Genomic DNA, 13,054 nt, shown 5'->3' on the forward strand with positions numbered 1-13,054 from the left:
AGAAGACGCAATATCCATTCCTTCATTCTCCCTCATCCCTACCCCAATCTGGCTGTCTCCGTCATTGCCAGGACTGCTAATCAAACTCCAGGCACCTGGATTATAGTCTGGGCCCCATCCTTCACTGCTACAAAATAAGAATAAAAAAAAAGAATATTATTTTGCAAAAGGTATGACATAGAAGAGACCATAAGGAATACAAAGAAATGATTAATAATTCTAATAAGGTTATAGAGGGAGATGTGAGCACTTGTTTGAAACGGAGAGGTTAATATCTGAAAGAAATAAAAACAAAACATAAAGTTGAAAATGCAGGCACAAAATAGGGTCTAGTGGGTAGAAAAGGAATAAGTCTTATTGTTTTAAGTTTGTCAGTTAAAACACGTACATTCTTATGAAGGAGATAAAGAGGAAGATGGAAAAGCATATAACACAATGGAAAAAATTACGGATGTAGAAGAATATGCAAAAGGGGTTTCTACAAGTAGGGAGGTTACTGGAATTGTGTTTTTTTTTTTTTTTTTTTTTTGAGGGGGGAGTGAAGATGTGCAATATGAGAAAGTTGCTGAAAGATATTTAAATAGAGAAGCTGAATACTATATTAGAGGCAGTAGAAAGTGAGACAGACATTGTAAAAGATGGCTCAGGGTATGATTTTTATTAAAGTGTACAAGAACATGAGAAGTTAATGTTTCTGTAGATGAAAATTGAATGGTTACAGAGTAGAATTCAGGTGAAAGGATTATAAGTCATTAAGGTTTAGTTGGAAGAAATGAGATAAACACATCCAGGGATTCAGAATGAATTACAGCACTTGCATAGTCCAACTAAAGGCTGCGATAAAAAGGCCTTGTTTATGCAATGCATTTAATAATTCAGAGACACATAAACCACAATGAGGAAAGACATCATTATTTGCTAATGTCGAATGCTTTCATAAATGCAGATCAGCACTTTCTTGCGGTAGTTAACACTGGTGGTTTGTGCATCATGGTGGCACAGGCATCCTCTCATTCACTCTCACTCACATGTGCACACAGTAAAACATACATACTCACAGACACACACACACACACACACACACACACACACACACACACACACACACACACACACACACAAACACACACACACACCATATACCCCATATCTGTCCCTATATTGTCAGAATGTTCCCGATGTCACCTTTTTGCTGCCCTTCTAAATTGCATATGATTACACGCAGTCATTAATGCCAGACATTAGAGGTTCAGACTTCATATCTTTCAGTAAATGCAAGCAAATGCAAAAGCTGTTATTCTAGTGACTTTCTAAGTTTATAAGATGGATAATTTAAATCCACCCTGATTGTTTGTCTTTGTACAAGGTTTACTTTTGAATTCATCTATTTCTTGCACTACGAGGTTGTGAGGTATGCTTAAATGCACATATTCAACAAATGTTTTCTTCATTCTTTTGTACAGTCTTTGTTTTTGATATGATGTCATGTTGACTTCATTTGTAAATTGTACAGGAGCATAGATTTTTTTTTTTATGATTATTTAACAATTATATTTTTGAAGCTTTTCTCCCCAGACCTCAGCTGAAAATGGGACTTTTTGGACAGTCAAACATTCTCATTATTCAAATGTCAATAAATAAATGTTCCCTGTTCCTTTCCCACACATTTCAAGAACTGTTGCAGACATTGAATAATGCATGAGAGCCTCATTATATAGTTAAAAACCCTTGGCTCATTACCTTACCTTACCAGTTAGTGTGGTGGGTTAATGTTGCCATTTCCTGTTTCAAGAGAGCAGGGTTTTAATTCTTTCCCCCCGCCATTTTTTTTCTAGTTTTACATGTTATTCCACTATTATCTGTTGCGTCTAGTGGTGATGACCAGATAAAAAAACAGACTCTTGAAATGCCACAAAAGTAATTTAATAACCATAAAGCTTTCAGTTTAACACCCTTTATCAGTGTGAAAATATCAAGTAAAAACAATCATTCATTTAAAAAAAACAACTTCAAATAAGATCACATGACACAGCCCAATCAAAATACATCAATTAATCAAATTAAATAATTAAAAACACCATCCCAATATAGACATACCTCAATAAATAATCATTTTAAATACATTTGTTTTTGTTTTAAAATGGTTTTAATGTTATTTACAGTGTTAATTCCTGGTTTACAATCTGCTTGCAAGCAGGTAATCCAACCATACTCGCTCACTTTGAGCTTATTGTTTACAGTACCACTCCTCATACTTTTGTATACTATGAGCCAGATTCAATAATGCCTCCACTAAATGTACACTGTTCTGAGTGAGCAGACAACACAAACATAACGCACACCTTCTTCTTCCTAATTTTAGTTTTCTTACTTATATTTAAATATTTACAGGGATTCATAAAGGTTACCACAAAGTGTAGACTGCATGTACATTTAGTGTAATCTTTCTGAGTGACTAGAAAGCAGAAAAAATGTGATAAGAATTTTACTGAATACCTATGATGTACACTTAGTGTAGGCTTTATTGAATCTGTCCTTATATTTATTACTCTAAATATAAAAATATGTGCCAGTCCATAGTCAGCCACATGCTTGGCTAAAGCATTATTGTTAGTATTTCTTCATATGTCAAACTGATGCTCAATATGACATACGAAGAAGAACAAACATATTTGTTATTTAAATAAATTATTGTTTTTACTTGATATTTTCATACTGATGAAGGGCATTAACCCAAAAGCTTTGTGGTTATTAAATTACTTTTGCGGCATTTGAAGAGTCCATTTTTTAATCTGGTCTGTCTTTTGTTTTACCGATGACTCTGTTCATCGCAATCTTGGATCAAATTTTGTTGGTTTGGTATGTCTAGCGCTGATGCACAGAACTAATATCCTCTATGGGAGGTGGGTGTGTGCAGAGAGTGAACCCTTTTTAGTACCTTTAGGGCACACTCTGTAGCATATCCCTAGTGTCTAATGGCCCCCCAACCCACATCATTTTTCTTTCTGTTTTATAACTGCTGTTAATTCACATTGTTAAATAGTTATCACTGGTGGCTTGTGTTTCCCCCAATCCATGTCTTTGTTAAATGCCCTTAAGGCATAATGTTATGTGTTACCCCTGGTGGCTAGTGATCCACCCCCAACTGTAAGTGCCATAAAATCAAGAGATAAAAGAGTTATTCCTGGTGTTTAGTGGTTTTCTGCCCAGTGAATGTTATGATAACAACTAATTAAATATGTTTAAGTGCTGTTACGGCACAAGATGAAAGAGTCACCCCTGCTGTCTAGTGATCATCCCCCCAATCAATGTTATGTTTAAGTGCCTTTAAGGTACAAGAGGAAAGAGTTATCCCTGGTGTCTTGGGATTCCATCCCCATCAACATTATGTTTAATTACTGTTAAGGCATGGGATGAAAGAGTTATCCCTGGTGTATGATGGTCCCCCAATGAACATTATGTTTAAGTACCATTAAAGCATGAGATGAAAGTGTTATCCTTTGTGTCTTGTGATTTCCCTGCCCTTAAATGCCATGAAGGCACAATCAACTATAATTATCTCTAGTGGTTAGTGTTCTCCCATGTTGCAGGCTTTGCTCTTTAGTCCATGGGTGTGTGGAGGTATGAGAACCACTGCACCCCTCCCCCCACACACACAGGCACCATATCCACACATTCATGCATTCACACACACACACACGCACAGAGACCTACTCTATGCCTGAACTAACCCCTCCTACTGTGACCTCACAGGCAGACATACACTCAGACATGTAGCCCCTCATACATACGCACACACACACACACACACACACACACACACACACACACACACACACACACACACACACCAACACTACTTGCCTGCTAAATTCCCTGGCACTTGCCTCTGCTGAGATAGATGGACAAGATATTTTGACTATGTTCATTACATTACCATGAGTAATAAACAGTGGAAGTGCTAATTTACACATATAAAAAAGAGATTCTCTGAAATGCTCATCCATGTAAATGCCTTACTGCTGGCAATTCTGAGGGAGGTTCCAAGGCAAATTAGCATATGCCCCCCCCCCAGAATGCCTCATTGGCATTTAGCATGGCCACAGAGAGTACCCATTGTGGTGCTGTATGTTTTTGTGTTGAAGCACTGTGACAGGATTGCCTCTGAAAACAGAAAGGATTCCACAAAGTGTATACATCGTGCACACCTCAAGGTACCCTTGCTGAATTTGGCCCATAATGTCTAACTGGAAACATGCGTGTTTGCAATATGGATTATAAAATAATTATGAAGGTTTTGTACTTGAGAATGAGAAAAGTAATGGATTTAGTGACAGAGGAAGAAGTTTATGATATGTTGGGGGTGTTTACTAAAACTGTTATTAACAAGGAATTGGTGGATTTTATTATAAAGGGAGTAGTTAACAGATGGTTAATAAAGTAAAATGTATGAACAGCTTTTGATACAATTTAACATAATAATGAGGAATTTTAAAATCATATGGATACACAACACAATGAATTATTTGTTATTCTGTTACTGTATGAAATCAAAATGGGTGAGGGGCAAAACAAGGATAGCTGAGAAGTGGCTTGATGTTTGATTTTATTAATGAATATAATTATAAACATAGATAAAGTGTGGTGGGAGAAGCAAACTGGGAAGTAGATCAAGGGTGAAGGTTTGCATAATGCTCAGTTATGTAGATGATATAATTTTAGCTGGAAAAAAAATCTGCCTGGATGAAAGAACTGATTGTGTTTCCTGATAAGATATTTCAACAATTGTAGGTAATTCCGAATTAGGAAAAGAGTAAAGCTTTGCAGGATAATGTAAGAATTAGTACATTTCAATAAAAGGATTTAAAGATTTAGGCATTATTTTGGACTTGAAAATGTAATCATACAGCAATGACAAACATTATTAAAAAAAATGCAAGATATAGTTAAAATGTGATGGATGTTTGCAATGGATTTGAAAAACAAGTAACATTTAATTAGTTATGCTTTTGGGGGGGGGGGGTTATATTATGTAGTAGAGTGTATTTCTGGAAGTACTGGAAATAGAAGTGTTAGGTGCTGCCTCTTCCTGCATTTGGGATTTGAGACTCAGTCCCATTTAACAGAGAATATAATGTAATGACAAAGATAAAGGAGGATTATTTCTCTCAGATTCTGTTGTTTTTCTTGCCTAATTACATTTGTATTAAAGTGTGTGTGTGTGGGGGGGGGGGGTATGTGTGTGTTCAAAAGGAATACTCTGTTGGGTAAGCTATTATGGGGGAATATATTAATGAGTTGGGGGATTTTGTGAGTATAAAGTGAAAATAATTTATAAGAGAAGTATCAAGTGTAAGTATGGTGGGGTGAGTATTTTACAGAAACTAGAATGTGAATAGAAAGGTGAGATATGATGCAATTTATCATAAGTATTATTTTTATTTTCATGTTTAACTGGGGTAGAATGCTGATCCAGGTGGACCATTTTCGTGTTCTGCCTGGGTAGTACAAAAGAAAAAGAACAATAGTAAAACAGATACAGACTACGCTTCAGAACCAAAATAATGAAAAAACGAATGACATTTTGAGTAAAAATCTTGCAAGAGTTAAATTATAAAAGTTTGCACACAGGTTGTGCTTATCAGTATTTACAACATTAATGTTAAGATGCTAAAAAATAAAGGGAATGAAGGGTGGTAAAGAGTGGAGGATGAATGAATAGAAGTGAGCAAAGATAGAAAAAAGAAAAGAAAGGGAAGAGAGATAGGAATGGGGGGGAGTTACAAGTAAAAGGAAACGAGCTGTAAGTGTGAGTGCTGAAGAAAGAAATAATTTGAGGAACCGTATAAGGAATGGATTGTATGAGAGATTCATATCCTTGTGCTTGAAAGTTGCTCTACTGGTGATTGAAGCAAAATTTCCCAAGCGTCAGTTGCCTGAAGCACATGATGCCAAGGAACTCAAAGCCAATGACCTTTCCATAGTAAATCAACGCCAGTTTAATTTCTAAGTGAGCAGCATTAGTGATTCATTTTTTATGAGAGTCCCCCTTTCTTCTATTTGTTGTTACAATGGCATTGGTATACACACACACACACACACACACACACACACACACACACACACACACACACACACACACACACACACACACACAGTGCAGGGGGGGGGCTTGCCCTCCTGCAAACAGTACTTACAGTTAATTTTTTCCACCTTTCATTATTTTTGATATTAGCTTTCTATTTTTCTGATGCTTGGAGTTTTGCCATTTGACTTTCCATTGTGGGGCCATGCTTGGAAATATTTGCAATGGGTTTGTTGTATGGGAACTCTTAGCTAGCTTCTGAATTTGTTGAACGGTGAGATTTCTTTTAGGTGAATTGACAGCAGTTTCTATGATTCTGGTAACTCGTGGGAAACTCTGGATGAGAAAATGATTCAAGTAATGAAAGAAGAAAATTAAGGCATAAAGATGAAAAACACTGGCAGGACATATTTTGGATGTTATCACAAAGTAAAATGCTTGTTAAATCAGAAATGAAATATAAGCAGTTAAGAGAAATAATGTGAAATAGAGGGTTATGGAACAGAAGAAAGTCTACAGCATGTTCTTATAGGTTATAACAGAGTAAGAGCTTTCTGGGATAAAGTAAGGATTCATTCAGGGACAGGGAAAATAGAGTATTAGGATGAAAAATGGTAAAATATGGATATTATAAAACAATAAGGAAATATGAAGATGAGAAAAATGAATAGAATAATAAAACCATCAGTGTAAAAATGTGGAATAGGAGGTGTTAGGAGGTCTTAAACACTGGAAAGTGGATGCAGCACTAGAAAAGATTAAGGGATAGTGGTGGAGAAAATGGTGGCATAAGCAAAGATAAGATAATTTAAGTATCACAAATAATTTTTTATTTTTATTTTTAAGATATAAGGGTACTGAAATTACTAGGTTTTTATTAGTATTTTATGATTATTATTTTATCGTACTTTAGTAAATAAGCTTAAAAATGATAGCTGGGTATAGAAAACAGATACCTGGGCTGTATTTTCATATATTGTAGATAACTTTGGAAAGTAATTGGAAGATACAATATGAATTCAGTAATGAAAATAAAGCTTAAAGTACCCCCTGCTCTTTTTCTGACAGATGTCTGGGGTCTTTTACAGCCACCTGAATTACCACTAACTTAGTCAGATGGGGCCCCAGTTTAACATCTTCCTTAAGATGGCACCTTGAGAATATATCAACTCTTCCACCCCTAAGCTCTTGTTGCATTTGAAAATTAACCTAAGTGTCTTTTGAAGGAATAGAACCTACAGTCTTATGATTTTTTTTCAGAGGGTGCAACCCGATGAGCCACTGACAGTGACTGTTGTTTTCTGAGAACTTGAACTGATGGTGAAATATATATAGATTCTAAAAATATTAGGTTGCATAATTGAAATGAATATGGCTTTTGAGTGAACATGTCATGCATGCTCAAAAGTTAGCCATCTAATAAAGTCAGCTCTAACGTGTTAAATCTATTCTGGCTCTTGTCTTTTGTGATCATGCCCTTTTAAAAGGGTGAGGCTATCCATGTAATAGCCCCAGTGCATGGTCTGCAGACTCCGATTCCATTTGTTGCATGTGGATGTGGATCTTTTCTGGGAACTCAGTTTACTGAATTGCAGTGTCTTGTACCACCTCCAGATCCACAGATTTATTTATCTGTGAACTGATGATTTATTGATTGATTGACTGACTACATTTGTTACCCAGAAATACCCAACTGGGAAGTCCCATTTTCAGTGCAGTCCCAGTAAAAAAAAATCAGACGTACAAATATCAAAGAACTAAATATTACTGTTATGGATTCATAGATTCACAGATATTCCTAAAGCCACATTGAGTCATATGACTATCATCGCCTTGCCAGTACACTTCCTCTGGCAGCTCTCCATTTCTCCATGAGGACCATATCAGTCAATCCTGGAGTAAATTTGTGGATACCCATCCAGTCATCTAGTTTATGTTTTTAAGGAAGATAGTACATGCAGGGGCAGTTTATTAAACAGGTTTGGGAGTTGCTGGGTCATAATCCTTTCCCCCATCTTGTTGGTGAAGATATTGGTTTTGTGAAGAAACAAGAGATCTCTGACAATCAGAACAATAATGGTGCATAAGTAAGACAGAGATAGTACAGCTGTGTACTTACCATAAATGTAGATGTTCGAGTGTATTCACTGTTGCAGTCATCACACTTGGGTTATCTGCCTGCAGGTAGCCCTCAGTCAGCTCGAATACCACAGACTTAGCATTTCTGCGTCGGTTGCTGTCGCTCCAGGTCTGACGTCAGGTCGTCAGGGGTATAAAGGTAGGCAGCTGATGCCCTTACATCATTTTTTCTTGCCCCAAATGTCAAGAGCCCCCCTAATACGGAGCTAAGCTATGGTGGAAAAAACACCACCAGTAAAAAGTAACTACCAATACCAATACCCCTGCAAGGGGTGAGTAGTATACACAGACAGGAGAGAGAAAGAGAAGGAGGGAGTAGGGGGCTGGAGGGAGGGAAACCAGGACTGCAACAGTGACTACTCTAGAACATCTACATTTATAGTAAGTGTACACAACTGTACTATGTTCTTCGAGTTTCACTGTTGCAGTCATCACACTCGGGTTGATTCCCAAAGCTGTAGAAAGGGTGGAGACAGTCAAGAAGTGTTTGGGCTGGCTAGTATGCCCTGCAGGACTGCAGTTGCAAAACCCGCCCTGGATTTGGAAAAGATAGGCAGGTGGTAATGCTTGGGAATGTGGGTACAGAACTCCAGATAGCAGCCTCCAGAATGTCCCTGGTAGGTACTCCCCTGAGGAATGCTGTAGAGGTAGAAGTTGCCCTAGTGGAATGTGTTCTGACCCCCTGAGGGGTTGGTTTCCCATGATGTTTGTATCAGAAATGGATACAGTTAGCTATCCATTTGGAAATTGTCTGTTTTGAAATGGCCTTGCCCTCTGCCCCTGGTGCAAAACTGAGTAATAACTGGTCAGGTTTCCTGAAGGACTTAGTCCTATCCCGGTAGACTCTGAGCTGTCTGTGCACATCCAAGGAGTGCAGGATCCTTTCCCCTTTACTTTGAGGGTAAGGAAAAAAGACTGGCAAATGGATAGATTGGTTGAGAGCCATGCTGGACACCACTTTGGGCATAAAAGAACGATTAGTCCTGACGGAGACCATGTCAGCATGAAAAATAATGAAGGGTTCCACTGCCATAAGTACTTGTAGTTCAGACACTCTTCTCGCTGAAGTGATGGCCAGAAGCAATGCTGTTTTCCAAGAGAGGAATTTTAAGTCTGCTGATGCTGCAGGCTCAAAAGGTGGTAATGTGAGCTTTTCCAGTACAAAGTTAAGGTCACAAACGCTCTCCTTGATGGTCTTAAGTTGTTTGCCCCTCTCAGGAACTGTCTGATGAGAGGGTGAGAGAATAGGGGAGGCTCAGAATTGTAATGAGCCGAGATGGGAGAGGCATGAATCTTAATGGAGGAGAAGGAAAGGCTTATGTGGGGTAGATCTGCTAAGTAATCCAGGATTAGAGGTAGGGAGGGCAGAGTTGTATCCTCTCCTTTAGACTGAATCCAGGAGCAATACATTTTCCACTATCAGCATAGGATTTCCTTGTACTAGGTCTTCTGGCTTCAAGAATGACGTCCAGCACCTGCTTGCTTAGGCTGGTCACTGGGGGAGAAGTCAAGAAATAAGCCAGGCTGCAAGATTTAGGGTTTGCAGTTGTGGATGCAAGATATGTTCCCCCTGCTGAGTGAGCAGGGTCGGGCTCTGGGGTAGGTGCCAGGGTGGTACCAGTGACAGGCTGCACAAGAGTGGGTACCAGTGCTGGCATGGCCAGTCCAAGGCAATCATAATTGTCCTTGGTCTGTCCTGTCTTATCTTGAGCAATATTCTTGAGAGAAGGGGCAGAGGGGGAAATGCATAGATTGAGAGGTTTACCCACTGGAAAGATAGGGCATCCACTTTCCAGGCCCTGCTGTGAGGAGTCCTGGTGCAAAATTTACTGAGCTAATGATTGCAGGGAGAGGCAAAGAGATCCACCTCTGGGGTCCCCCATTTCTGAATCAGTAGGATGAAGGTGCTGGGCTCTAATTGCCACTCGTGTGGGTCGAGGAGATTTCTCCTTAAGTCATCTGCCAGTGAGTTTTGTTTGCCTGGCAGGAATTTAGCTTGCAGATGAACCTGCATGTCCAAGACCGTGTTCCACAGGGCCATGGCTAGCCTACAGAGTGAGTAAGAGTGAGTTATCCCCTGCTTGTTGGTGTACCACATAACTGTGGTGTTGTCTGTTTTTATTAGCAGGGTTCCTGTTGAGAGCAGGGATCTGAAAGCTGTTAGAGCATGCTGAACAGCTATCATCTCTTTTTGGTTGATGCGTAGATGAATTTGACTTGGGCTCCAGTGTCCCTGAATGCACTTGTCATCCAGGGGTGCCCCCCCCAGGCACAGTCTGATGCGTCTGTGGTTAGGGTCTGGGCGGCGTGGGGTTGAGTAAAGGGCAGTCCCTTGTTGTGGTTGCATGCTGCTGCCCACCAAAAAAACTCTTTCCTTAGACAAGGTATGATAAGAATGACATTTTCTAGGTCCTGAGAATGTTGGCACCAAAGACTTTTTAAGTACCATTGAAGTTTCCTCATATGCAGTCTGGCATATGGAATTAGTAGGATACACAAGGCCATAAACCCTAGGGCCTGCAGGATTTTCTATGCAGACAGCTGGGTTCTGATGGCCATTTGAGTGAAGTAGTCTGTCAGATAGGCTTGTTTTTCTGGAGTAAGGATGCTGTGTCCAAGCTTGCTCCCAGGAATACAATCTTTTGACCGGGGACTAATTTTGATTTCTTTTCATTGATGGTGTACCCCAGGGAGGTTAGAAGGTTCTTTACAAATGTCAGGTGTTGCAACAGCATTTCCTGACTGTCTTCCTGAATGAGCCAGTCGTCCAAGTACGAGAAAATTTGAATTTTTCTCTGTCTGCAGTAGGCAATGGCTGGAGCCAGACATTTTGTGAATACTTTGGGAGCAGTGGATAAGCCAAAGGGAAGTGCAGAGAACTAATAATGCATAGATCCTGCCCTGAAGTGTAGATATTTCCTGCAAGAGTCCCTGATAGGGATGTGCAGATAGGCTTCTTTTAAGTCTAGGGTGGCTAACCAGGTATCTTTGGCCAGCATAGGAAAAAGCTGCTGCAGGGTGAGCATTTTGAATTTTGGTACCACCAGGAAGGTGTTTAGAATGGAAAGATCTGGAATAGGGTGCCAAGTGCCCTCTTTTCTGGGTACCAGAAAAAGTCTGGAATAGAACCCTTGACCTATCTGTTCTGCAGGAACAGGATGAATTGTCCTTATAAAGAGCAGGGATTGAACTTGGTTTTGTGACTCTGCCCACTGGTTTGGAGGAAGGTCTGGGAACCCTTCTAGGGTTGGCAGTGAGTGGAAGTAAAATTTGTACCCCTGGGATACAATGTTAAGGACCCATCGGTCTTTGGTGATGGAAGTCCAGTTTTTTGCATGATGGGCAAGTTTTCCTCCTAGGGGCACAAGTAGGGTGGGAGGTTGGCATAATGGTTAAGGTGTTTGCCATATAAACCAAAGTTGCAGGGTTTGATTCTCAAATGGGGTAATTGGCTAGGCTTAAAATGGCCCACAAAGGCAGGTAGCCTAGTACTAATCTATGAATCTGTGAATCTAGTTGGACAGAGGTGGGAAGTGGAGTTGTGAAGTCATTGTGAATTCATTCCATAAGGAGGTGGCTTAGCACTCTCTGTTTTTGAAATGGAGGCACTCCATTGCTTAGATCTCTGCATACCCTGAGTCTGTAGTCTGGGGGGTCAGTTCCCCCTGGGTCTAGTCTGAGATGGCCTTGAGGGGGCTGGAAAGGACCATTGTTTCAAGGGTGCAATACCTACTGAATCTAGGAGGCTGTACTTGCTAGAAGTCTTTAACTGTCTGCCCAGATTTACCTTTTTCTTCCATCTTTTTAAGAACCTCTTCTGCTTTGGTGCCAAACAGATTGTCCTTGTTCAAAGGAGCATCCAGTAATTTTGATTTGATATGGTCTGGCAAGGTCTGCTCCTTAAGCCAAGCATGCCTTCTCAGTACAGAACCAGTGACTGCTGCCCTGCAAGATGCTTATACGGCATCAAAGCCACATTGAAAAGTATGCCTGCTGACTTGGCTTGCAGAATGCATAAGCTCTTGTAATTCTTTATTTTCTGCACAGTCTGTGAAGGTAGCTATTTTTTGCTTAATAAGTTCCATAACATGTTGTTGGTAGTTCAGCATGTGAAACTGGCAATTCAAAGCCCTAATGGAAACAGTTGCAGAGGTGTATACTTTCTTACCCCATCTGTCTAAAGCTCTGGAATCCCTGTCCGAAGGGGTGGGATTCTTAGCTGTAGTTGCTTTGATACCTTTAGGGCCTTGGGATATGACCTCTGGGTCAGCAGTACGATTTTTGAAAAGGAATTTGTGAGAGTCAGGGGCTCTGTAGTACCAGTCTGGTTTTCTAGGAGCAGGGGGTAAGGTATCAGGAGCTAAACTGGATTCCAAAAAGACATCATCCACAACAACCGAGACTGGGGTTATTGCTAAAGGCCTATGTTGTGGCAAATCTAGAAATTCTCTGAGTCTCTTTTTGGACTGAGGATAGTCTTGGCATTCCCAGTGGAAATGCTCTCTTAAAGTACGTAAGTTTTCACCAAAAGAAAAATTCTCTGGAGGAGAAGCAGAGGGAATGGATTCCTCTGCATCCAAATCCTCATAAGCAGATAAAGGCATGTCTTCATAATCGGATACCTCAGAGTTGTCTGACTCTTGGTCTGTTAAAGCTGCTGGGGACAGGTCTCTTTTTCTCTTAGCAGGGGAAGGATGACTTCCCCTAATCAGCATAAGGTCTTCTGCCATTTTAAGCATTTGATATTGTGGCAAGGAAGCAGGTGCATGAGACTGAGTTGTCAGTTTTGTAGGCATAGCGCATACTCTTGGCCTTCGAAACTCAGTAGTT

The sequence above is a fragment of the Protopterus annectens genome, chromosome 17.part0 (assembly GCF_019279795.1).
Source record: "Protopterus annectens isolate FY-2018-M chromosome 17.part0, PAN1.0, whole genome shotgun sequence".
Taxonomy (NCBI): domain Eukaryota; kingdom Metazoa; phylum Chordata; order Ceratodontiformes; family Protopteridae; genus Protopterus; species Protopterus annectens.